Source organism: Magnolia sinica, chromosome 19 (assembly GCF_029962835.1).
Source record: "Magnolia sinica isolate HGM2019 chromosome 19, MsV1, whole genome shotgun sequence".
Lineage (NCBI taxonomy): Eukaryota > Viridiplantae > Streptophyta > Magnoliopsida > Magnoliales > Magnoliaceae > Magnolia > Magnolia sinica.
Window position 1 is genome coordinate 14,014,647 of NC_080591.1, and position 27,466 is coordinate 14,042,112.

At 40.2% G+C, this 27,466-nt stretch overlaps 1 protein-coding gene across 1 annotated transcript in view; it reads right to left on the reverse strand.

The window, feature by feature from the left end:
• Positions 1-568: 568 nt before the first annotated feature.
• Positions 569-27,466, reverse strand: part of LOC131234731 (magnesium transporter MRS2-F-like) — a 63,199-nt gene continuing 36,301 nt past the window's right edge. Inside the window, exons 4-5 of the transcript XR_009165762.1 lie at positions 11,127-11,262; positions 569-977 (exon numbers count right to left, since the gene is read on the reverse strand). The gene's annotated coding sequence lies outside the window, so the exon portion shown is untranslated. The remainder of the gene's footprint in view (positions 978-11,126; positions 11,263-27,466) is intronic.

Here is a 27,466-nt window from a genome sequence, read left to right on the forward strand (position 1 = left end):
CGGTTACAACGGTTAGGCTCTCAGACCTAACAGATTTTGAAAACTCAATGGTGGGAATCCGCCAGATAAAATAAGGACATAATTGTCATTTCTCAGATTGTTTAATTTTAAGTCCGTATCTTAATATTTGGACATCGGGTTGAAATACAGCTTGTGGCTCGATAATAGAACAACATTATGATCAAGTCAAAACATTCACGGGGCCAATGGACCTATAGTCAACAACTATTCAGTGTACAAACCAGATTTCGGAGCCTCGGGTCTTGCAAACCATCTGTTAGATGTTACCCGATCAGCCATTTAGATAATCATATCAATGTAACTGTTTGTCGATTAACCCACCTGAAGCGGGCCACACAATTTGTATATCGATGGACCACTGTACGATTGAAGACCATTGTGATTTTGGATCACTAATTGCAGTTCTTGGATCTCAAATGTACATGGGAGACCCTTGGCGATTTGGATCGTTCATCCAGTGGGCATAAGTTGATGGCTCATACCTCATGATGCAATCCTGACCCTTTATTTTTTAACAATGCCTTGTTTGCTGAAGGTAAACAGTGGATTTTAGTATATTTAACAAAGCATCAATGTTTTTTTGACACATCATCAAAGTCTCTTAGTCCCACATCCAATCAGAGAACAAACGAACAAAGCAAGAAAGATTCACCTCTGGCCCACCAGGAGCATTTGCATCATCCCAACAATCCTGTTTTCTTTCCCAATCCAATGGCTATGATGTATAGAACAACACAGCAGCCTACAGTCCCAAAGGCCATCTCGAGGAATTGTGGTTGTGTAGAGTCAAATATTTTGATATGGATGTTAATGCTCAATACGGCCATCGTAATAACGGCCAAGGTTAGTACCACGATGGCTGTACTGATCATCACTCCCATCTGCAGCAGCTGATTCTGTTTGTCATCCAACATGATGTTTATATAATCCTCGGTGCCGTCCACGTACTCCCGCAGCTTCATTAAAAGAGAGAAGGAAGTGTGAATAGTAGTAACCACAGTTGTGTGATCGAATAAGAGATAAATAAATACACCATGTTGATGATTCATTGGGCCATATGTTCATTCATCTGGACCGTCCAATGTATAGTTCTTCTCATTGATAAGGCTTTGTCCAAAATGTACACCCATTAGAAGTCAATAAACTTCTAAATGTTGATTCAACAGTTTATGTGGTATTTGGGTTTATGGTCCATTCAAGAGGCAGTCCATCCATTGGATGTTCCTGATTCAATATAGATTGTCCCTTTGAGGAATAATAACACAATCTACTGCACTGTGACTGTGCCCCATAATTAATTCAGACCATTCAATCTATGTTTACCTCCTGAATAGGCCAACTCCAAACATGACATCAAGACAACGATCCTACTTATCATATGCATGGAAATTTAATCTTGGACAGTTAGAAAAACCAATACCATACCTATATTAAATGATACAAGGAATAGAATAGATGATGAAAAAGACTTTTAGGATGGAATGCATGGCTTAGATGGTAGTTCTGGGATGGCATGTTGGAGTAGCATATTGAAGAGGAATTATAGATTCCTGATGCATAAGGAAGTTTACGGTGTCCTGATCTGCAAGTCTCTGCAAGTGGGGCCCATGGTTTGACATTCCAAGTTATTGATCTGATGGGCCTCCCTGGGAATGTGGATTCCGCAAAAGTCACACAGATTCGAAGATGCCCCATGATTAGCGGATTACAGATAGCTAAGAAACAACGCAGCAACAATCAGGAGAAAAAGGGCCAAATGCTAGTGGCTAGGATCTTCCAATATGGAATATTTTTGGGTATCCCCACCCATTGTGAGACCCATCATGTAAATAGTCTAAAATCCAAACCACCAAATCATGGGCCCTACTAGAATGGGTATGTGTCCTGATGCATCAGTGCATGATAATTCATAAATTGACAGTATAAAAGATACAACATCAGTTAAAGTTTATCATTCTATTCTATCATCAAGCATTCAACAGAAGGCACCTCGTGTAGCAATTTTCCTATATTTGTTGGACTACATAGTTCAAAAGCTGGAAAACTCGATATCCAGCCAGGTCAGGTAGATTCGAAGACATGACTGAATCTTTATTTGACTCGACTCAATAAAATTCACTAAGTGATGTTTAAGTTAATAACAAGTATTTAAAACAGGGGCAAGCATTTAAATGAGCAAACCAAATAGATTCACAATGTTCCTGTGTTGGTAGAGCATGGTTTGACGCTCACCTGTGGTTGTGGGCTTGATCTCCATGCCTTTTGACTTTTTTCTATTATTAGAATGATAGTCTGGCTGCTGAGTGACTCGGCCAAGTCATGTCGAGTGGCATTTAGTCAGACAAGTTTTTGAGCCAACTCCATGAGTCTTATTGAGACTCGACTGAGTCAGGGTAGTCAGGAAGTTTCCATTAAACTCGGCTTGAAATCTGGCCGAGTCGAGTTGACCCATGGAGTTCTAGAACTATGCTACATTCCCATTCTTCAGTAAGTGAGACACTCCTTTGATGTTGCTATCCCATCATTGGAGAAAGGTTTAAAGGCATTGGATATAATAATAAGAAGTCATCCAAAATCTATGGTCGTTCAAGATGTTACAGGAATGATATATTAACCATTTAATGCACAAATACTTAAGGTGTCATATGTTACAGGACTGCTGGTGTTCTTGCCTGCACTTAGACTGTTAGCAGCATCTCATGCCTATGTTCTATTCACCAAAAAACAAGCTGATTTTTAAGAGAACAAACCAACAGGACAAATTTGGATATATGTGGGTTACCTTAGCATCTGAAAGCTAGAAAGAAAAGTCCCACTCTTTGCAAAGTTCCACAACATTGCTTGGAAAATCATCAAGGAATGGTGAGGAGTAGGGTGGCTCTAATGGCATTGGTTGTGATGGAGAAGTGTAGCAGAGAGGGTGGCAGTGGTACAGGATCAGAGACAGTGGCTGTGGTGCAGTAGGGGAGCAAAAAGAAATGGCCCGTCTTTGTTTTTAATTTCCTTTTGTTGTCTAATAACAGGGGTATTTTTGGTCAATTAAGTGTTTGAATGATGTTAGCTTTCCTCTATCACCACACGCAACATAAATTTTGTCCTTATACTTTCAACAATATTATAGTATAAATTCCTTTATTTTCATGACTATGCACATGCATATGCATACATGTAATTTCTTATGTTTAGAGGCATATGCATGCATGTAATTTCTTGTGTAGAGGCATATGCATGCATGTAATTTCTTATGTGCAGAGGCTATATACATACATAGGTGATGGTATCTGCACGCAAAGATATGTGTTGCGTGTGTATTTGCATACGCAAGTGCATGTAAACATGTATGCATTGAAAACTCGTTCACACAATCTATGTGTGCAGGTCCAAAACTGTCTAACACTCTAAACACAGCTTAGCTAGGATGTACACATGCATATTTATATATGGAGGGTCCATCTAAGCCAGATTAGCTATCAAAACTAGAACAAAGTGCAGAACGTGCCCCCACCCCCAGTTTTTTTTTTTTTTTTGAAATGATGAACATGATATTGAGAAAGGCCAAAGGCCAAAGAATACAAAGAAATGAAAAATACAAATAAAATTACAACTCAAGCCACAAAACAGGGAACTGATCTATGCCTAAAATGTTAGAACCATTCGTCCATTCCATAACAAACAATTTCACCCTATTAAAAATTTCTGAAATGTGCCCATTTCTATTTGTGAAACAACGGTTATTTCTTTCCAACCAGATACATCATAACCCAGCTAGAAAACAAAGATGCCATATACGCTTTCCAATCTTCTCTTTGCGCCCTCCATACCAAGCTAAAAAAACTTGTTTGATGGAAAAAGGGATCACCCTATCCACCCCAAACAGTAAAAAGAACCTGTAGCAAATATGAAAGGCAAAAGCACAATGGATGAAGATATGATTAAGAACTTCCTCATTTTTGTAACACATGAGATAAATGTTCGGAATTATCATTTGCCACTTTGGCAAATTATCGACTGTAAGAACCTCGTTGCTTCCCACGAGCCAAGCCAAAATTGCCACCTTTAAATGAGTGCCATAACACCAGACATAACCTGTGTGAGAAGCAACCACCTCACCCTATCCATCATCAAACATCAAATAAAAGGATTTTATCAAAAATAATCCCGAATTTTCTTTTAACCACAACATCGAATCTGATTCTTCAATAAAAGGATGGACGCCTAAAAGCAATTCCAGTAATCTGATAAAATCTTCCACCTTAACATCACACAAATTTCTTCTACAGGGAGCACAAATTAAATCTGCACCGATTACAGAAAAACAATGATCAACCATGATATTTTGCTCAACTGAAATATGAACCAACCGAGGAAACACTTGACTCAATTTCTGGTTTCCAACCCAAACATCCTCCCAAAATCTTATCTTCTTGCCATTGCCTAAAGTAAAACCCACCCCCTCCCAAACCTTTTTTTTCAAAGACATCACCAACCTCCAAAGAAAAGAAGCCCTATACAATGAAGACGACTTTGTACATCTACGCCCACCCTTAACCCCATATTTTTTAGCCATCACTTCTCTCCAAAAACTCCCTTCCTCAGCTCCAAACCTCCAAAACCATTTACCTAATAATCCTGCATTCATAACCTCCATACTCTTTAAACCTACACCCCCCTTATCCAATGGCTTGCGGACTTCATCCCACTTCACAAGATGGAATTTATGACTTGAAGCATCTGCCCATTCCATAAAAAATCTCGCCTTAATTTTTCTAACTTGGCAATAACTGATTTGGACATTTGAAAGTAAACATAAAATAAACTAGCATATTAGACATAGATGACTTGATCAAAGTTAATCTACCACCCAACGAGAGATACCTTCCCTTTCAAGATGACAATTTTCTTTCAAATCTCTCAATCACTCGATCCCATAGATGTTTGACCGGCTTCCCAATACATAAGGGAAGGCCAAGGTAAGAAGAAGGAAAAGAACCCCCCACAACCGAAAAGAGACACAAAGCCATCAACCTCTTCTTTAGAAAGCCCCACCCGCAAAAGCTCACTCTTTTTAATATTGACTTTAAGACCCAAGGCTACCTCAAACATGAAATGATCATCCAAAAGTTGTCCACTTTCCACTCATCCACCTTACAAAGTAACAAGGTATCATCTGCATACTAAAGGTGAGAAATCTGAAAGTTTGAATTATCTACCCAAAAACCATTCATCAAGTTCAATGCCACACCTTGCTCAATCATCCTACCAAGCGCCTCCATAACTACAACAAATAAGTATGGGGATAATGGATCCCCCTCCCACAATCCTCAGGGAGCTGTAAAAAAAAATAAAAATAAATAAAAAAACTTTCGAAGAACCATAAACCAAAACCGAATATTTTTCCGATCTAACACAAGTTTATATTCAAAACCTCCTTTTTCTCTCTGCAACCCATCCAGCCCAACATATAACCAAGAAAATCCCAATCTACATGAGCATATGCCTCAATATCTAGCTTACAAATAACTCGTTCTTACTTTTCTTATTGCAAGAGTCAATAAACTCATGAGCAATTAAAGCATTGTCCACTATCTATCTTCCTTCCACAAAAGGCCCTTGAGATTTGGAAATCACTTCAATACTCCTGTGGTGTACCATATTTTTTATTAAGTTTTGTTTAGGGTTAACATGACATAAGATGTTAAGAGAGAGATGTTAAGCTCTCTTTTCCTTCTCTTTCTTCTTCCTACCATTCCTTTTCTTCTCTTATATCATGGATTAAATAATGATTATTACACGTTCCCTTCTAAGATGATTCAAAGTAAGAACCTTACCTTATCAACCAACCACCCTGGGGGTCCCTCTGATCATTTGACAAGAAAGAAGGATGGTTTCGTTTCTTAATCCTCCATCTTTAGTGGTAGAAGATTAGCAGATGGATCATCCTCTAATTCCATTAGTAAGGGAAGGTACTAACTTTCTCCATCTTTATCTTTACCATCTAATGTTCCTATTTGGTGCTTTCCATCCAATTTTTTGCCTATTAGTTCTCTCACAAGGAGGTTGGCTTGCATTGCCCCATTCTTTTCATCTTACTATGTTATTGACAATATAAGAACTAGGAAGCATATTGGCAATGGTCATGAAGACAACATTTGTTGAAGACCAAAATGGCTCGTCTACTTTTATTCATGAGTCATCTAATGTCAATGAGGATGAACATCTATAACATACTCTTTCGTGTTATTCCCTCTCGCTTCAGTTCCTTTTTCCAAACAAATTTGTTAGAGATTTGAATTCTCAATATGAAACATGTTAGTTTTTTTTTACACATTATAGGGAATTATTTTATTATTATTATTTTTTGTTTCCAATAAAATAGAGCTCTAGTTGTTTCTCTCTTATCCACTTTGATGTGTGGGACCTTCAGTAAAATATTATCTCTTTTATTGATGATTGCTCACATTTTACTGGATATCTTATGAAAGGAGAGATGAGGTTCCATCCATTAAGAACATGTTTGGTATAGACTAAATTTTGGGTAAAAATAAAGGTTGTTAGGTCTGAGAATGCTCATTAGCATCTACCTCGTGATCTACACAGATACCTTCTAGAAAATAGTATAAAATCGCAAGTCATGTCTTTATACCCCTCGACAAAACGGGATGGCTAAGAGAAATAACCATCATCTTTTAAAGGTTATTAGGTATATCATCTCAGGTATGAATCTTCAAAAAAAAAAAATTTATCTCGAGTATGGAATCTCCTAAAATATATTGGGGTGAAGCAATACTCACTACTACATGTAGAAATAGGATGCCCACTCCAATTCTTGATGTTAATTTCCCATTGAAAATTTTAAAACCTAAGTTGGTTTTATTTTCTCTTCCTTCAAAGGTGTATGAATGTGTTTGTTTTGTGCATGTGCTTGGAGTAACTCAAAACAAGCTAGGTCCTCAAGTCACAAAGCCAACTCTAAAAAGGTTATAAGTGTTATTGTTGTGACAATCAAGTTGCCATTGACATTGTGATGCAGGACCGATGCATGAACCAAAGAACATGTAAAATCAAGTAGTAGAATTAAGACAATTAAAAAAACACAAGCATTGCCATAATTATCACGAATCCCACGAAAACCAAAAAAACATCATTCATTATCCTAGCCTAAGTCACTAACATTGTCACACAAGATCATTAAATAAGAAGAAACTAGGATCTAATGGATGTAGGGACATCCAATTAGCATAGGGTATAGTCTATTTCAAAGTAGAAAACCTAATACAACCTAGGGTAAATTTATGGTTGGGTAATTTGGGAAAGTAGGAAAGTTAGGAATTTTAGATTTAGGGTTAGGGTTTCGAGAATGGAAGAAAGGGGTTTAGGAGAAGACAAAGGCTTAGGTTGTGAGAATCGAATAACTTGAAGACAATACCTTGATGGATGGGAAAATAGATGGTGGTGTGGGGATAGATGGAGTCCTCGCACCTCCGTTGATGAAGATTAGCCTCGTACCAATCTCCCTTCGAAATCGCATGGAAGTATCTTCAAATCGCATGAAGATGGAAGAAGAATAAAGCAATAGCCTTTTCTCTTTTATTTTTATTTTTATTTTTATTTATTATTGTTATCACAAAACCTAACGAGGGAGAGTGTCACACGCCCACCCACTTTTTATAGCTTCAACAAGTTTAATTAATCATAAAAAAACACCCTATCTTATGAAATTTTAATAAAAATGGCCCTAGTCTAAAGAGAATCTACTAAATCACTCACAAAGGTATCCAAATATAAAATAATCAAAACTAAATCCTAAAAGATGATAAAATCTAAAAAATTGATGTGGACGATCCATGATTAATGGCCCGATCATGTGATCCATGCGATCCAACGGCCCGATCGTCATGTCCCTCCAATCCAGTAGTCCGGATCACTCGATAAAGCAGTTCATGCGCATCTTCCCAGTGTTGGGTGTTCCAGATGCTCGCACATGCACATGGGGTCTTCAGCACGATCACAGGTACTCGCCTAGCCACAGGAAAATCAGTGCAGCCTGCCTCCTCCTCTGATACGTACGCAAGGGTGTACGTGACGTGATGTCCTCATCACATTGCTAATAGTCAACCTTCCACGAGAGGAACAAGCGTATTGAAGTAGATTGTCACTTTGTCCAATTGAAAGTGATAGCATAATTGTTGATATGCTATTTGTTTGTTCCTTCTATTCTTTTCGTTCATTTATTCCATTGATTTAAACAATAATTATCACCTGTCTTCTTAGATGATTCATAGTAAGAACTTTACCTTACCAACCATGTCACGTCCCAAAATCTAGTGTTGGTAATCCATGATTACTATACACCAAATTTTGGTTGACAGCCTCCATAGAACTCCAATTTTGGGACTTCCAACTATACATACTAAGTCCCATAAGCGGGGCTCCACAAAGAGGATTTCTGAAAGTAAAGACAACAAACACATATCATTTCTCAAATTTTCATCATATTTAACATATGTTACTGTGTACAACTGAGCACATCAAGGCAAAACCAAAACATAAACCATGTCATATTTACTATACCTCTTTCAACGTTTCCACAACTTTCCACATTTCCCAATTGCATCACCAAGGTTTGAAACGGAGGTGGGACTCGCATATGATTGCTACCCACTTGTATAGACTTTTTCCATCGTGGTCAACTACAGAGGTGGGACTACATAGTTCACGGGCCGAATTAGTCTAACCCACTTGTGTTGAACCTCACTATCTGTCTAACAGCGAGAAGTCATAAGTTACCTGGCAAAACGATAGCGGACAATTTACGAACTCGTCACACACAACCTATCTTTACTTGCCCATAAGTAAGTCAGGTCAAACCTCTCAACCAATCGACACGCGTCGATGGGGGTCGCTACCTACTTTGGTATTTCGGCATTCCAGTGCTCTGTTCTTCCACCCGGTTAGGCATTGGTTACTCCTAATGGTACCAATCGGGGTTTAGGGACTTTCACCCATGGACCCTAATCATGTCTTGTTGAATTACAGATTTTTCCGGTGTGGTGTCCAACTTAAATCATAACAAAATATGTTTCATCGCATTTACAATCACCGTATGCATGAGTCCACATACAATCACAATATATCATGTTTTTCAAGGGAAGCATAGGATGACATTCCTCATGTGGTCTCCTCATGAATTTAAGTTTCTCATAGGGTAGACACATCGTGTGTCGCAACACAACCCACTATGATCACCATACCATGATATGAATCAGTCACTCTCAAACATACAATGATACAACAACTATGAACCATGCATATGATATGCACATGACTTACCCAAACTAAATCCAATCCGAAATTCATTTCCGCTATAAGACTTAATGCCACAAGTATGCTTTTTCTCAAGAGTTAACTACATTAAAAGGAAGAAAGATAGCTCTTTCAAACATTTCGTCAAACAAGTAGCGAGGGGAAAAGTCTGGGCCACACGGATAGGGTTTTCAAGGAAAATCCAGCAATAGGGTTTTCAAGGGGATTTCCAACTAAACCATAAAATTCAGCAATAGGGTTTTCAAGGAAAATCCAACTAACTCAGAAAATCCAGCAATAGGGTTTTCAAGGGTTTTCCAACTAAACTGTAAAATTCAGCGATAGGTTTTTCAAAGAAAACCCAACACACATATACGCATGCTCCTAATCTATGCACTCACCTGTAACTATCAAAGGATTGACTCTCAAACTCAGCTTCTATTTCCTTTTCTCCTTCTTCTTCTTCTCAAATTCAAACTCAACAAGAAAGAGAGTGCTGGAAATGGGTTGTTGAAAGAGGATTTTTATGTTTATGGACTTGAAACTGGTTTTAAAATTAGTTTTTTGTCTAAAAAGAAGGCTTGGGAGGTGCTTTGTGATGTTTTTGCGAAGTGTAAGCTTATGGTAACAATATAACAATGTTGTTTAAGTAATTTGAACTAAAGTATTCTAAGGATTTTAAAAACATCGAGGTCATTTGAGTTATTTTATCAAAATATACATGTGCATATCTATTCATAACTTACAATTTGGGTGTCATATTGACATGCCGTTTTCGTCAGTAACTCCGTAACTCAACTACGGTCACAAAGGTTAGGCTCTCGAGCCTAACGGATTTTGAAAACTCGATAATGGGGCTCCACCAGATAAAATAAGGACATAATTGTCATTTCACAGATTGTTTAATTTTAGGTCCGTATATTAAAATTCAGACATCGGGTTGAAATACGGCTTGCGGCTCGATAACAGAACAACATTATGATCAGGTCAAAACATTCTTAGGGCCAATGGACCTATAGCCAACGGCTATCCAGTGTATAAACCAAATTTTGGGGCCTCGGGTCTTACAAACCAACTACCAAAAGACAATCACCCCGGGGTTCCCTTGTATGACCAAATTTATGACATTGGAGCTAAATTCCATTCATTCATTCCTTGTTGAAATGATGTATAAAAGGATACACAAAAAATATTCCCAATGCCCCATATCTCCACCTCGAATTGTCCTTACCAATTACCACTACTTACCAGCTGCACTCTTGCAACTAGCAAATGACGAAAAGAGTCATCAATCCCATCGTCTCAAAGATTTGTCTAGAACTTCAGGATCCACACCAGCTAACATTTAAGAACGAGACGTCTAAGAATGAATAACATTGTCTAAGCTTCACTTCTTTCAATGGCAATACCCTGCATGTACAATTTTAAAAAATCAAAATACAATGGTCTTACCCAACAAGTATCCTCCCAGAATCTAACCTGGGAGCCATCTCCAATGGTATACACGACACCATTAATGAACAAGTTTTCCATCCTATACACTGGTTTCCAAATCATGGAAACCTACATTGAGATGTTGAAGCTATTTCATCGTTATGAATACTTCAAAACATTCACTTTTGTCTTTTTCTCTTCATTAAATTGAATGTTTGCAACTCAAATCACTTGCGCATCCAAGCAAGACATAAACATGAGTATTGAAGGATAGGAAAATAATGGTAAGGAGATGCTTTGCTGAAAAATGAGCATTTGCATAGAATTAGTGAATAGGCCACAAATGAATAAAAGGAAACATGCCGTACAGTTGATAATTTGCTTAAGGTGCCCTCTATTTGTGTAAAGTAAGCTTCTAAAAGCATCTCTAGCTCCTCAATATTTGGCTTAAAACCATTCAAGCTTACATAGCCGCTTTTGGCCTTGCTCTTAGAGTCTTCATCCCTGATGTGCAACCAAAACGATAAAACACATTGAGAAAGAATCAAACTAAAAGAAATATTGCAAGAAATCTCTTCAATCAAAGCATTTTCATTTTCCACTGATACCAAATATTCCAATTCATATAACACACATATAAACATTTTTGCAGACCTTAAATGCAACCATATCTATTGGTTTTATATAAGAATTAGCAATGCTTTTATATTTGTATGGCTATGTTGATCCTTTTGTGAAGGATTCTAGATCCATGCCATGCATCTCATGATTTTATTTATCAGAGAAGACAACTTTTTGTAAGGTGTGTCAAATGATACCATCAATTAGACAAAACATAAGAAGGATAATTAGGATACTACTAATTGCTAACAACGTCACTGCCTTATACTAGATAAAATGGTTAAATTAATAATGCAGAACAAAGTACAATAGTGAACTCGATAGAAAAAGGATAAAATAGAAAAGTCGTTAGTAGTTGTATGTAATGTGTTGAGGACCTTTTTTATTGGATTTCCATTTGTTACCAAATACCCAAGCGGCATTTCTTTTCATCAGCACTATTGGCATTTTCAAGATCCCTTTCTTTGAGAAGATTCATAAGTACAAGACTTCATGATGCAAATAGTTCTTGAAATAAAGACTTACAAAATGATGACAAAAGAAATGTATCTAGTCATAGAAGAGCGGCAGGGTTTTGCTTTTTCAACCAATAACTTTTGATCCCCAAGGGAGCCAATCCGAATGCCCCAAAAACTTACCATGCTTATAGATCGGTACACATACTTCAATTATGGGGGAGTCAGTGTTCGAGTATTGGTATCACTACAAGTTTCACTAGCCGGGGATACGAAAACAATATCGATATCACCGAGGATCGGAAATAGGGGGAAACAATGGGGAAACATGGGGAAAACGGTAGAAATTTTGAGTGAAACTTTAGGAGATGCAAAAATACACACATTTACATGTTTAGGAATAAAAAATTTGCAAAAAGAATGCATATATAATAGGTTTCCATTTAATGGGGGGCTAAAAGCCTATGTTGTCATAAAAAACCAATCCAACCATCCCATCTATCCATCCAACCATCTAACCTTCCATCCAAACATCCGTTGATATTTCAGAATATCACACACGATATTTCGCTGAGAAATCGTCGATAACTAGAAAGAAAACAAATGATTGTGGTCTCAATATCACCCACGTTGCGATAAAGATAACATTGTGATATGATCAATATTCTTATCGACAATTTGAACACTGTACACAACCATGCACCCATAAAAATTTGAAATGGAATTTTTTTTTTTAATAAATAGATTTTTTACGATATCAATACATCGACGATATTATCAAAGTATCATCAATACACTAGAGATACAAGTGACACCTGAAATTTGCACAGTTGAAAATATTGGCGATATCGATATATTAACGATACAAGCAACACCTGGAATTTACACAATAAAAAATATTGGTGACACTTAGCGATACATCATTGATACCTGGAATTTCTGAGACTGCCAGTGTTATCGGTATTGCTACCGGTGTTATCAGTATCGCTGAGCTGGAGATACGGATAATGTTGGAGACATTTTGATAATATTGGGAATACTCCGAACAATGGGGGTGTAAGCTTCATGGTATGCATCATTGGGAAAGTCTCCTCGCAATTCAAAGGGAATCATGAATTTCCTTTGCTTTCTCCCATGAGGATTTCTTAACTCCAAGATTTCATTGATTACGTCGTACATTAAACAAATGATCCAATTTTTTTCAATTAAGAGGAGTAAGTTTCATGTTATGCGTCATTGGGAAAATTTCCTTGCCATTCAAAAAGAGTTGTTGGTTTCTGCTTTTGGGTCCTAATAACTTTTGTTCCCCGAAACAACCAATCTGAAAGACCCAAAGAAGTTACCATGCTTATAGATTAGTACACGTTTTTCAATTAAAGGGGAGTAAGTTTCATGTTCTGCGTCATTGGGAAAGTTTCCTCACCGTTCAAAACGACTTATGAAGTTCCTTTGCTTCCCTCCCACAAGGATTTCTAGACTCCAGGATTCCATTGATTCCATCATGCATTAAACAAATGATCCAATTACTTTAATAGCTGAATAGGATTGTAAATTCTTAAGGATTGAGATCGTAAAATAGCAGGATTTTTTAATTATTATTTTATTTTTTAAAAAAGGCAACAAGCTGAAAATATCATTAAAAAAGGAAAGAGGAAACAAAGGAAAGAAACAGAGAGAAGAAAAATAGAGAAAACAAAGGCGATACTGCTGAGATAGTAGAAGAGCCCTGGCTACCTAAAAAGCTAAAATCAAAATTAATCAGATCCTGAACATTAACAGCCCATTCTATAACCATCTTCTTCGCCTTAGAGCCCACAGATGTAGTAGAGGAAGAATTATCGTTGAAACATCTCTCATTCCTTTCAGTCCAAATAGCCCACCAAATGGCGAGGAATGCCATGCGCCACGTGATGGATTTGAGCTTCCCAAGCTTAAGGCCATTCCAAGAAGATAGGAGCTCGGCAGCAGATTCAGGGGCGCACCAAGAAATCGAAAACCTCTAATAGATATCAGTCCAAAGAGGTGAAAAGAAAGAACAATGAACCAGCAAATGATTAACAGATTCAGCCTCCCGCATACTGTTAGTAGGATAGAAAACAAACCTACCATATATTGTTGTACCATATATTGCTGTAATTAAGGGCTGTAGTTAGGGGATATAGATGCTGCTGTTTTGCTGTAATTAAGGGCTGTAATTAGGAGATATAGATGTTGTAATTATGGGATATAGATGCTGTTGTAATTAGGAGATATTATGCTGTAATTAGGGGATATAGATGCTGTAATTAGGGGATATAGATGCTGCTGTAATTAGGAGATATTATGCTGTAATTAGGGGATATAGATGCTGCTGTTATGCTGTAATTAGGGGATATAGATGCTGCTGTTATGCTGTAATTAAAGGCTGTAATTAGGGGATATAGATGCTGGTGTTATGTTGTAATTAAGGGCTGTAATTAGGGGATATAGATGCTGCAGTTATGCTGTAATTAAGGGCTGTAATTAGGGGATATAGAGGTTGTTGTTATGTTGTAATTAAGGAATATATTGTAAGTAGGGAAAATGATTTCTATATAAGAAAAGGACCACTCGATTGAGGGTCATTGAGCAAATCTAACATGGTATCAGAGCCACTCTCTGCAACCTTGTCTTTGGTCCAATCTTCGTAGTTCTAGGCTCTGGTTTTCTGGTTTCTTGGGTGCGGGTTTTGGTTTGCAGTTTTTTTTTGTGCATTTCGAGAGATTCTAGTTATGGCTAACAACTCCAACTCAGAAGTCTTTCAAAATCGGTTTACAGGGAAGAATTATGCTGCCTGGGAGTTTCAGTTTTAACTTTTTATCATGGGAAAGGAGTTGTGGGGTCATGTTGATGGGAGTGATCCAGTGCCTACCGATCCTACGATGTTGGTTCAATGGAAGGTGAAAGATGCTCGCATGATGACTTGGATTCTTGGGTCTATTGATCCACTGCTTATACTCAATTTAAGGCCGCACAAGACGGCTAAATCGATGTGGGAGTACTTGAAAAAGGTCTATCATCACGATCATTCCGCCCGGCAATTTCAGTTGGAAACTGATCTTGCTTCCTATTCCCAAGGTACACAGTCTGTGCAGGAATATTTCTATGGTTTTCAAAATCTTTGGGCTGAGTTTTCCGACATTGTGTATGCCGACGTGTCGACCGAGTCCCTCTCTGCTGTTCAAGCAGTTCATGAAGTTAGCAAAAGAGAATAGTTTTTAATGAAACTAAGGCCAGAATTCGAGTCTATTCACTCGAACATGATGCACAGGGATCCTTCACCATCTCTTGACATGTGTTTTGGAGCACTTCTTCGAGAGGAGCAACGTCTTCTTACTCAATCTTTGCTTCCACAAGAGAATGCTGTCACATACGATGCTCAATGTAAACCGAGAGGAGCTGAAAGCTTTTATGTATTTGATACAACCCAAAGGGGTTGAATATATAGAGATTACAGCATCTATATAAGGAAAGAAATAAAATCAGAATCATCTACCTATGGAAATCAACTATATAAGGTATGCTAGCTATACAAGGCATATTTCAGTCTATCTAACATCCCCCCTCAAACTAATGCGGGTCATCGACAAGTAATAGTTTGCCAACGAGAAATGAGTGACGTGCAGAAGTTAGGGACTTGGTGAGAATGTCTGCAATCTGATCATGGGATGCAACATGTGGTAGAGAAATGAGCCCAGACTGAAATTTCTCACAGATAAAGTGACAGTCAACTTCAATATGCTTCGTCCGTTCATGAAAAACCGGGTTGGAGGCAATCTGAATGGCACTGAGATTATCAACATGGAGTGGAGTAGGATTCTGCATAGGAATGCCCAAGTCGAAAAGAAGTCCATGTAACCAAACAAGCTCACTACACGCAGCAGATATCGCCCAATACTCAGCTTCTGTGCTTGATTTGGAAACAGTGGCCTGCTTCTTACACTTCCAAGAGATGAGAGAAGTGCCGAGAAAAACACAGTAGCTAGTGGTAGATCTTCGTGTGAGAGCGCAACCAGCCCAATCAGCATCCGAATAAGCACGAAGGTCCAGAGTCGCCGTGGAGGAGAAGAACAGTGATCGATCTAGAGTTCCACGTAGGTACCGTATGATGCGTAACACCGCAGTCATATGAAGAGTCCGAGGAGCAGAAACAAACTGACTGACGACTTGGACAGCGTAGGCAATATCAGGGCGAGTCATAGTTAAGTAAACCAGACTCCCAACCAACCGACGGTACAAGTCGGGCTGTGCAAGTAGATCACCATCGTCGCGGCCATAATGAATGTTAAGTTCTAAGGGAGTCTGAACTGTTTTCTGATCTGTCAATGATGCCAAAGCGAGAAGATCCTTGGCATATTTACGCTGGCTGACCAGGATCCCATGTTTAGAACGTGAAATTTCAAGCCCAAGAAAGTATGTGAGGTGGCCGAGGTCTTTCATCTTGGAGGATTGCAGAACTTCCTTTAAAGCCGAGATGCCAGTAGCATCGCTACCAGTTAGGAGGAGGTCGTCAACATAGACCAGAATAATGACAATTCCGTGAGCAGTGATTCGCAAAAATAAGGATGGGTCATGACCACTTTGAGTAAAGCCAGCACCTGTAACAACATCGTGAAAGCGTTGGAACCATGCCTGAGGTGCCTGTTTGAGGCCGTACAGGGCTTTCTTTAGGCGACATACCTTATTGTCAGGGATTAAAGAGCCAGGAGGAGGTTTCAAATATACATTTTCTTGGAGATCTCCATGAAGAAAGGCATTTTTCACATCCATCTGAGCGAGTGGCTATGAGCGAACAGAAGATATAGCCAGAAGAGTACGAACAGTTTTCATCTTGGCCACGGAACGAAAGTCTCATCATAATCAATTCCGCATTCCTGTTTGTATCCCTGAGCGACAAGTCGAGCCTTGTATCAATCCAATGATCCATCAGACTTGAGCTTAATAGAATAAATCCATTTGCTACCAATTAGCTGTTGGTCAGCAGGTCGAGTGACAATGTCCCACGTATGATTATCATCCAACGCGGCAAGTTCTTCTGTCATAGCCTTCTTCCAACAATCATGAGTGGCTGCCTGAGAGTATGAAGTAGGAATAGAAACGGTATCCAGAGTAGCATTCATGGCAGACATAGAGCATATCAACCGATCAGGCGCTCGATGTTCACGAGCGGAACGACGTATCGAGGTAAGCTCAGGATCTGCAACAGGTACAGTAGGTTCGGGTTGAGTAATAAGTGGTGGATCTGTACGTGGTCGACGTGAGTACACCTGCAACGGACGAGGTAGAGCACTTGAGGCAAACGGAATTTCTGGAAAGGCAGTTAGACCAGGAGAGTTTGGAGTGTGCAGAGGAGGAAGAGATGAATGAAAAGCAATGTGTTCAAGAAAAACAACATGTCGTGAAACCCGAACACGACGAGAAACCGGATCATAACATCGAAAACCCTTCTGAGTTTCCCCAAATCCCAAGTACATACATTTGACTGATTTTGGAGATAGTTTGTTATGTTCACGTGAAGCCAGGTGAACATAACAGATACAACTAAAAACACGAAATGTGTAATATGCAGGAGGTAAGCCGATGAGAACAGAGTAAGGAGATTTATTGTTCAGAACTTTGGTTGGCATTCGGTTAATCAAGTAGACGGAATGTAACATTGTTTCCGCCCAAAAAGAACGAGGAACACTCATAGCTGTCATCAGGGTATTGGCAGTTTCAACAATATGACGATTTTTTCTTTCAGCCACCCCGTTCTGTTGTGGAGTATCAGAACAGGTGGTTTGATGAATAATCCCATGCCCTTGAAGAAATGTACGAAAATCAGTTGAGAGATATTCCCCCCCTGAGTCAGAGCGGAGAGTTTGAACTGAAACCCGAAATTGAGTCTCCACCATAGAGTGAAATAACTTGAATTTTTCAAAAACCTGTGACTTCGATTGCAGAAAGTAAATCCAAGTGTAACGTGTGAAATCATTAATGAATATAACATAGTATCGTAACCCAGAGAGAGACATAATTGGTGAAGGACCCCAAACATCCGTATGCATAAGTTCAAACATAGAAGATGATTTTGTAGTACTTAGGGAAAATGGAACACACTTACTTTTTGAAAGACAACAGGAAGAACAAGAATAATCCAAATCATTTTTATTAAAAGAAATATTCTCTAACATGTCAGATGAAATTAACTGAAGTAACCGATCGGAATGTGGGAAGTGCCATAGTTTCCACAATTTATTTGCTAAAGAAATATCTGATGAAAGAGAAAAGAAACAACGAGCCGGAGTGACAGATGGATCAAAATCCAGCACGTACAGACGACCATGCCGCCTACCCCTCCCAAGTACCTTCCCCGTCGCCAGATCCTGCACAAAACAACAGTTGGGAAGAAATATAACTAAGCAGTTATTGGATGTGAGTTGACCAACTGAAATTAAATTGAAGGAGAGGTTAGGGACATGAAACACATCACAAAGGGTGAACTGGCGATGAGCAGAAGGAGAGAAATTCAATGATCCAACAGACTGAATAGGTAGTCTAGTGCCATCCGCGGTAGAAATAACCTGATTGTCGGTGTAGGGACGAATGTCAAGAAGATGGGATACAGCACCGGTCATATGATTGGAAGCACCTGAATCGAAGAACCATGTAGAAGATGGGGATATACCTGACATACCGGCCGCAGACAGGGCCTGAATGATTTGCTGGAGCATCGCAGGAGTCAACGGAGATGAAAGACCTTCAGCAGAAATAGTAGATGTAGAATCACTAACAGTCGGCTCGAAAGAAATAGTGGCAACAGTAGCAGAAAGAGCACGACCACGGCCACGACCACGACCACCACGTCCACGGCCGGAAGAAGATGCATATGCACGTGTACGGCAGTCTTGAATACCATGACCAGTTCGTTGACAATAAGCGCACCATTCTTTGCATTGAGCGACAACATGACCCACCTTGTTGCAGCCGCGACAAGTTAAAGGAGAGGAGGCACGTGTTGGTGTAGTGGTGGACACAGCAAGCACCATATCAGATGATCCCGGAGTCAAGGAAGGAAGTGATAGAACTTTCAGTCGTTGTTCCTCAGCCAATAGATCATTAATAACTGAATTCAATGAAGGAGTAGGGCTACGGTTCAAGAGAGCAGCCCGACAATGCTCGAATTCCGGACGCAGTTTCATAAGAAATTGGCGAACTTGCGCACTCGCGCGCATAGTTTGAAAAATCCGAAAGTCATTAGGAAATATTGGATCCATCAAGGCCATTTCAGTCCAAATTGTGACAATTTTAGAATAAAATGATTGAATACTGTCGTCACCCTGAGTAAAGTTAACGAGATCCTATTCCAGACGATATGACCGGGCTGCATTACTTTGTTGATAAATTGTTTGAAGATGCTCCCACACTGCCTTAGCCATGCGATGAGGTGTGAGGCCAACAGCAATGGACCGATCGACCGAATCGAGAATCCAGGTAATAATCCGTCCATTGTTCATTTCCCAATCAGCCAATTTATCGGCATCCGTGGAAGTGGGAATAGTAACAGATCCATCAATTAGTTCCCACAAACCACGACCCTTGAGGAAGTTCTGAAAATGGATGGCCCATAGCGAATAGTTGGTACCATCAAAACTACACCTTGGGGCCTCTGTACGAGATGAGTTCTTGTCCATTGATCGGAATTAATATAAAGCACGCAAAGAGTTGCAGCAGAAGAATGTTTTAGGTGTACCGTACACCAGGAGATACCCAAGGGTTAGCAGTGTCTAGATCTGGCGGAATAGGAACAACAACAGGAGCTCTGGATCTGGAAAATATAGATCTGGATCTGGCGGAATCGCAACAGCAATAGTGGATCTGGAGCTGGATAAGCGAGATCTGGCGATGCAGCAACAATAGCAACAGATCTGGATGGGAGCAACAGCAACAGATTTTCAACAGATCTGGATGGGAGCAACAGATCTAGATGGGGTTGCTGGAACTCAAAGAGAACAAGCAATAGAGGTGACCGGTCAACGCTGGACGAGTAGAGGGGCGACGCTGGACGAGCAGAGGGGCGATCGGATGAGAAGGGGTGGTCGGACGACGCAGGGGTGGTCGGATCTTCAACAGGGGACGGTCGGACAAGCAGGGGGCGGTCGGACGAGCAAGGAGTGGTCGGATCTGCAACAGGAGGCGGTTGGACGAGCAGAGGGTAGTCGGATCTGCAACAGGGGGCGCGGGACGAGCAACAAAGGGCATTGGACGAGCAGAGGGATGATCGGACGATGCAGCAGGGGTGGCCGAAAAACGCAGGGGTGGTCGGATCTGACTGGTGGTGCCGGATTTGGATTAGTGAAGCTCTGATACCATGTAAACCGAGAGGAGCTGAAAGCTTTTGTGTATTTGAGACAACCCAAAGGGGTTGAATATATAGAGATTACAGCATCTATACAAGAAAAGAAATAAAATCAGAATCATCTACCTATTGAAATCAACTATATAAGGTAAGCTAGCTATACAAGGCATATTTCGGTCTATCTAACACTCAAGGCAAAGGGAGGGTTCGAGACATGCGTACAGTTCAGTGCTACAGTTGCAAAGATTATGGGCATATTACTGCCCATTGTGCTAAAAAGTTCTGCAACTACTGTAAACAGAAGGGGCACATCATCAAAGAATGCCCAACACGTCCTCAAAACCGACCCGTGAATGCTTATCATGCTACTGCTACTGGCCACACTTCAGATGGGGTAACCAGCACTCAAAATCTCACTCCAGTGTCATCTTCCACTGCAGCTACACCTGCCCTTACACCAGAAATGGTGCAGCAAATAATTGTATCGGCATTTTCCGCTTTAGGGCTGCAAGGTAAGGATACTATACGTACTATACCCTCTCAATCTTGGCTTGTTGACTCCGTTGCATCCAATCACATGACCAGTTCTCCTGATATGCTTAACAATGTTCGTAAGTACACTGGTTCTTCTAATATTCAAGTTGCTAATGGCCATCGTTTACTGATTACTGGGGTTAGTGATATCGCACCATCACTTACAAATATTTTTGTATCACCTGGGCTTTCTACGAGTCTTATCTCGGTTGGACAATTAGTGGATGATAATTACAATGTTCAGTTTTCTCGTGATGGTTGTCATGTGTAGGATCCGGTGTCGGGGAGGACAATAGCGAAGGGGCCTAAAGTTGGGAGACTGTTTCCATTATACTTTTCCATTCCTAGTATCATTTCTTTAGCTTGTACTACTGTCTCCAATAATTGTGAAGTATGGCACAAACGTTTAGGCCATCCAAACAATGTTGTTTTATCTCATTTGCTGAATTCTGGTTCGTTGGGAAAAAAAGATTCTTCTTTGCCTCATGCTTTGTCTTTTGATTGTTCTACGTGTAAAATCGGAAAAAGTAAGATTCTTCCCTTCCCTTCTTCCGGGAGTAGGACAAAGAATTGCTTTGACCTTGTTCATAGTGATGTATGGGGCATTACTCCTGTCATTTCTCATGCTCATTATAAATATTTTGTGACATTCATAGATGACCATAGTCGGCATACTTAGGTATATTTTCTACGCTATAAGTCTGAAGTCTTTGTTGTTTTCAAATCGTTTCTAGCATATGTTGAGAATCAATTTGCCACTAGCATTAAGACTTTATGATCTAATTCTAGTGGAGAATATATGTCTCATGAATTTCTTGAGTTTCTTTGTCACAAAAGAATTGTTTCTCACTGCTCGTGTCCTTATACGCCTCAACAGAATGGCGTGGCTGAGCGCAAAAATCGACATTTGTTAGATGTTGCTAGGACCTTGTTACTTGCGTCTTCTGTTCCTCCTAAATTTTGGGTTGAAGCTTTAGCTACAGGAGTATACTTGATTAATAGGTTGCCTTCTAAAGTGCTAAATTTCGACTCTCCATTCTATCGTCTGCATAAACAACACCCTAGCTTTCTTGACTTACACACTTTTAGCTGTGTCTGTTTTGTGCATCTACCTCCGCATCAACGTCACAAACTCTCTGCGCAATCTGTGAAATGTGTCTTTATGGGATATAACTTATCTCAAAAAGGATTTGTGTGCTATGATGCTTCTTCCAATAAATTTCATATATCTCGTAATGTCGTTTTTTTTTAGCATCAATATTACTTTCCTAGTTCTATTGCATCATCTCCTGCAGTTTCTGTTCTTCCTCACTTTGATGATTTGATGTGCCCTCCTAAACACTTCAAGCCTGGTTTTGTGTATGAACGCCGTCAACCAACTCTACCCTTCCTGAGTCTGATCTGCCACCTGATCCCGTTTTGCACCCTCCTCGACGATCTAGCCATACTTCTCATCAACCGGATAGGTATGGTTTCCCTCATACCTCCTTCACGGCTACCTTATCAACTGTGTCGATTCCCAATTCTTACTCACAAGCTGATAAACATGAGTGTTGGAGAAAGGCTATGCAGGAAGAACTTCAAGCTCTTCAAGAAAATCAGACTTGGGACATGGTCCCTTGTCCTTCTCATGTCAAGCTAATTAGGTGTAAGTGGGTTTTTTCTATGAAACTTCGGCCTGATGGGTCTGTGGACCGTTATAAGGCTCGTTTGGTTGCCCTTGGTAACCGCCAGGAGTATGGGGTTGACTATGAGGAGACCTTTGCTCCTGTCGCTAAAATGACAACTGTGCATACTATTATTGCCATCACAGCCTCTCAGGGATGGTCCCTTTGCCAGATGGATGTGAAGAACGCATTTCTTCACGGTGATTTACAGGAAGATACTTACATGACACCTCCTCCTGGCCTTTGCTCATCATCAACGTCAAATGTGTGTAAGCTGAAGCGCTCTCTGTATGGTTTGAAACAGGCTCCCCGGGCTTGGTTTGATAAGTTCTGGGCTACCTTACTTCGATTTTCTTTCATCCAAAGCCAGTATGATTCTTCGTTGTTTCTTCGAACGACTTCTGTTGGTATCGTTCTTCTTCTAGTTTGTGTCGACGACATTGTCATCACTGGGACTGATTCTGCCCTCATTGATCAACTCAAGCAAAATCTTCATGATTCATTCCATACGAAGGATCTTGGCCCTCATTGATCAACTCAAGCACGGTTCTGAACCATCCACGATGCCCATCAAATCATTACTTTTAAGTACAGGAACAATTTGTGATAACCACATGAGATAATTCTCCCCATCAAGCTTAGCCGAAACAAGTTGACTAAGGTTAGGAGCAACAAAAGCAACAGCATGAGATTTTGAAGAAGAGGAGGCCATGAGGATAAGATAGGAGAAAATATATGGATCAGACGTGAGTCAAGGGCTCTGATACATGACAAAGATTGAATTGTTTGAACATGTATTCCCCACCTCCATCAGTTTGAAGTTGCTTAATTTTGCAGGAAAATTGATTCTTAATTAGGAGTTTAAATTTACCAAAGCAAACATACACATTTACTACAATAGTTCCCATGACCACAACCATTCAAAAAAGTATTCCAAACAATTCATAGATCAAGTCAGTGTCTCAACAAGTCAAAAGTAAGAAGCTATAAGAAAGCTCCACAATTAAAGGCTGAAGAGGAGATCCATCATTTAGCATCTTATAAAGAATAAAATTAAACAATTGATCCTTCTTAGAAGATTCTCAAAGCCTCCACCAATTTTAAAACATAGATTCAAAGCCAAACAAAATGTAAAAAATAAGAGTCAAGTTGATCGAAAATCATAGGATTTGAATTATAGAATTGTATGATTCATCTAAGAAGGGATTTAGAGTAGAATTCAAATAGTTTTTCCTAAGATTTGACCTAAATCATAAATTGTAAATCATATAATTTTGACAATCATGGATCCACCACATTGTTTGTGTTAAGATAGGCCACATGCCTTGTATAGCAGATTTTGTATTTATCATCTTACGTTGTATAGTCGTTGTAAAACTCTATATATTCAACCCTTCAGGGTTGTCTCAAGTACAGAAAAGAAAAGGAGAATCATTCTCCTCAAAGCCTTCATTGTTTTTGGTTTGTTTACATGGTATCAGAGCGATATCGATCCTAATCCGGCATCTCTTCATCACCGGCTCCACCGTCTGTCAGATCCGGCCCTTCCCCGTCCGATCTGGCTCCTCCTTTGTCAGATCTGGCCCTGCCCTGTTAGATCTGGCTCTCCCCAAGCTCGTCCGATCTTCCCCAAGGCTGTCTGCACGCCCCTGCTACACATCCCCTGCGTCCGCACCTGCGCACGACCCTGCGCACGCCCCTGCGCCCGTCCCTACGCACGTCCCTGCACCCCTTGTGCCACTCTGCTGCGTCCGATCCCTACTGCTTCTGATCCCTGCTGTATCCGATCCCTGCTGCATTATCTCCTGCTACAGCCGATCCCTGCTGCATTACACCTACTACTGCACGCCCTACTCTGTTGATTTGTTGCTCTTTTGCTACATCTGATCCCTTTTGTTCTTTTGCTGATTGTTGTTCTGATCTTCGGCTATAAGGTACTTTCTTCTTCAGCATCGTTTTTTATCTCGTCCTATCTATGGATAAAGACTCCCGTACAGAGGCCCCATGATGTAGTTTCGATGGCACCAACTACAATCTATGGGCCATCCACTTTCAAAGTTTTCTCAAAGGTTGTGGTTTGTGGGGACTGATTGATGGATCTGTTACTGTCCCCGCTTCCACCGATGCCGACAGAATGGCTAATTGGGAAATAAAAAATGGACGGATTATTACCTGGATTCTTGATTCCGTCGATCAATCAAAGTCGTTGGCCTCACGCCACATCGCATTGCTAAGGCTATGTGGGAGCATCTCCAGACAATATATCAACAGAGTAATGCGGCTAGGTTATACCGCCTGGAACAAGATCTGGTTTACCTTACTCAGGGTGACAAAAGTATTCAATCTTTCTACTCTACAATAGTTACAATTTGGAAAGAGATGGTTATGATGGATCCCGATTTCCCAAATGACTTTAAAATATTCCAAACAATGCGCAAGAGTGCATAAGTTAGACAGTTTCTTATGAAACTGTGTCCGGAATTTGAGCATTGCAAGGCTGCTCTCCTGAACCGTAGCCCAACTCCTTCAATGAATTCGGTTATTAATGATTTATCAGCCGAGGAACAACGACTGCAGGTCCTCTCTTAAGGGACATCTCAGGGACCATCTGACCTGGCATTTACTGTCTCCACCTCTGCACCAAACCGTGGTTCCACTCTTGTCACGGCTGTAACAAAGTGGGACATGTCGTCGCTCAGTGCAAAGATTGGTGCATGTATTGTCGAAGGACTGGTCATGGTATTCAGGATTGTTGTTCACATGCCTACGCATCCTCATTCGGCCGTGGACGTGGTGGTCGAGGTCGTGGCCATGGTCATGCTCTTTCTGCTACTTCTATGACTACTTCTTCCGAGCCTTCTGTTAGTGATACTGAATCCACTAGTTTTGTTGACGGTTTTTCCTCCCCTTTAACTCCTGCAATGCTCCAGCAGATCCAACAGGCCCTTTCTGCGGCCGGTATGTCAGGTATAACCACATCTTCTCCATGGTTCTTCGATTCTAGTGCTTCAAATCATATGACTAGTGATGTCTCTCATCTTTCGCAATATTCGTCCCTACACTGGCAATCAGGCTACTTCTACTGCAGATGGCACTAAACTACTAATTCCGTCCGTTGGTTTCTTAACTTTCTCTCCTTCTGACCATCGCCAGTTTACCCTTTGTAATGTCTTTCATGTCCCTCAACTCTTCTCAAATTTAATTTCTGTTGGTCAACTTACATCCAATAACTGCTTAGTCATATTTCTTCCGAATTGTTGTTTTATGCAGGATCTGGCAACGAGGAAGGTACTTGGGAAGGGCAGGTGGCATGGATGTTTGTACGTGCTGGACTTTCACCCATCCGTTACTCTAGCTCATTGTTTCTTCTCTCCCTCTTCTTCGGATATTTGTTCGGCAAATAAAATGTGGAAACTCTAGCACTTTCACCTGGGTCATCCACATTCTGATCGTTTGCTTCAGCTCTTTTCTTCTGGCATGTTAGGGAATATTTCTCTTAATAAAAGTGATTTGAATTATTCTTGTTCTTCTTATTGCCTTTCAAAAAGTAAGTGTATTCCCTTTCCTCTAAGTACTACCAAATCATAATCTATGTTTGAACTGGTGCATACGGATGTCTGGGGCCCTTCCCCAATTATGTCTCTCTCTGGACTACGATATTATGTTATATTCATTGATGATTTCACCCGTTACACCTGGATTTACTTTCTGCACTCTAAGTCACAGGTATTTGAAAAATTCAAAATATTTCATTCTATGGTGGACACACAAGTTCAAGTAAAAATTCAAACTCTCCGCTCTGACTCAAGGAGAGAGTATCTCTCCACAAATTTTCGTACATATCTTCAGGGTCATGGGATTACTCATCAGACCACCTGTTCCGATACTCCACAACAGAATAGGGTGGCTGAACGAAAAAATCGTCATATTGTTGAAACTGCCAATACCTTAATGACAGCTATGAGTGTTCCTCATTCCTTCTGGGCGGAAGCTATGATGCATTCAGTCTACTTGATTAATCGATTGTCAACCACAATCCTGAAAAGTAAATCTCCCTACTTTGTTCTCACCGGTTCTCTTCCTACATATTCCACATTTCGTGTTTTTTGTTGTGTATGTTATGTTCATCTGGCATCACGTGAATGTAACAAACTTTCCCCAAAATCAGTAAAATGTATGTACTTGGGATTTGGAGAAACTCAGAAGGGTTTTCGTTGCTATGATCCAGTCTCTCGTCGTGTACGGGTATCACAACATGTTGTTTTTCTTGAGCATATTGCCTTCCATTCATCTGTTCCTCCTTCACCCACACCAGACTCTCCTGGTCTTACTATTTTTCCTGACATTCCGGTTGCCTCGAGTACACCTTCTTGTCCATTGCAAGTTTATTCACAACGACCACGATCCATCACCTACTACTCTCCCTACTGTACCCGTAACCGATCCGGATCCTATCTTGGTACGTCGTTCCACTCGTGTACATCGATAGGCTGAACACTTGATATACTCTATGTCTGCCATGAATATTACCCTGGATACTGTATTTATTCCTACTTCATACCATCAGGCAGCCAGTTATGATTGTTGGGCAGAAGAACTTGCAGCATCGGATGATAACCATACATGGGACATTGTTACTCGACCTACTGACCAACAATTAATTGGCAGTAAATGGATTTATTTTGTGAAGCTCAAGTCTGACGGATCATTGGATCAATACAAAGCTCGGCTTGTCACTCAGGGATACAAACAGGAACATGGAATTGATTATGATGAGACATTCATTCCCGTGGCCAAGATGAAAACTGTTCGCACTCTTCTGGCAGTATCATCAGTTCGCTCGTGGCCACTCACTCAGATGGACGTGCAAAATGCTTTTCTTCATGGAGACCTCCAAGAAACAGTATATTTGAAACCTCCTCCTAGATCTTTAATCCCTGACAATAAAGTCTATCGCCTAAAGAAGGCTTTATACGGTCTCAAACAAGCCCCTCGGGCTTGGTTCCAACATTTCCATGATGTTGTTACAGGAGCTGGCTTTACTCAAAGTGGTCATGATCCATCATTATTCTTAC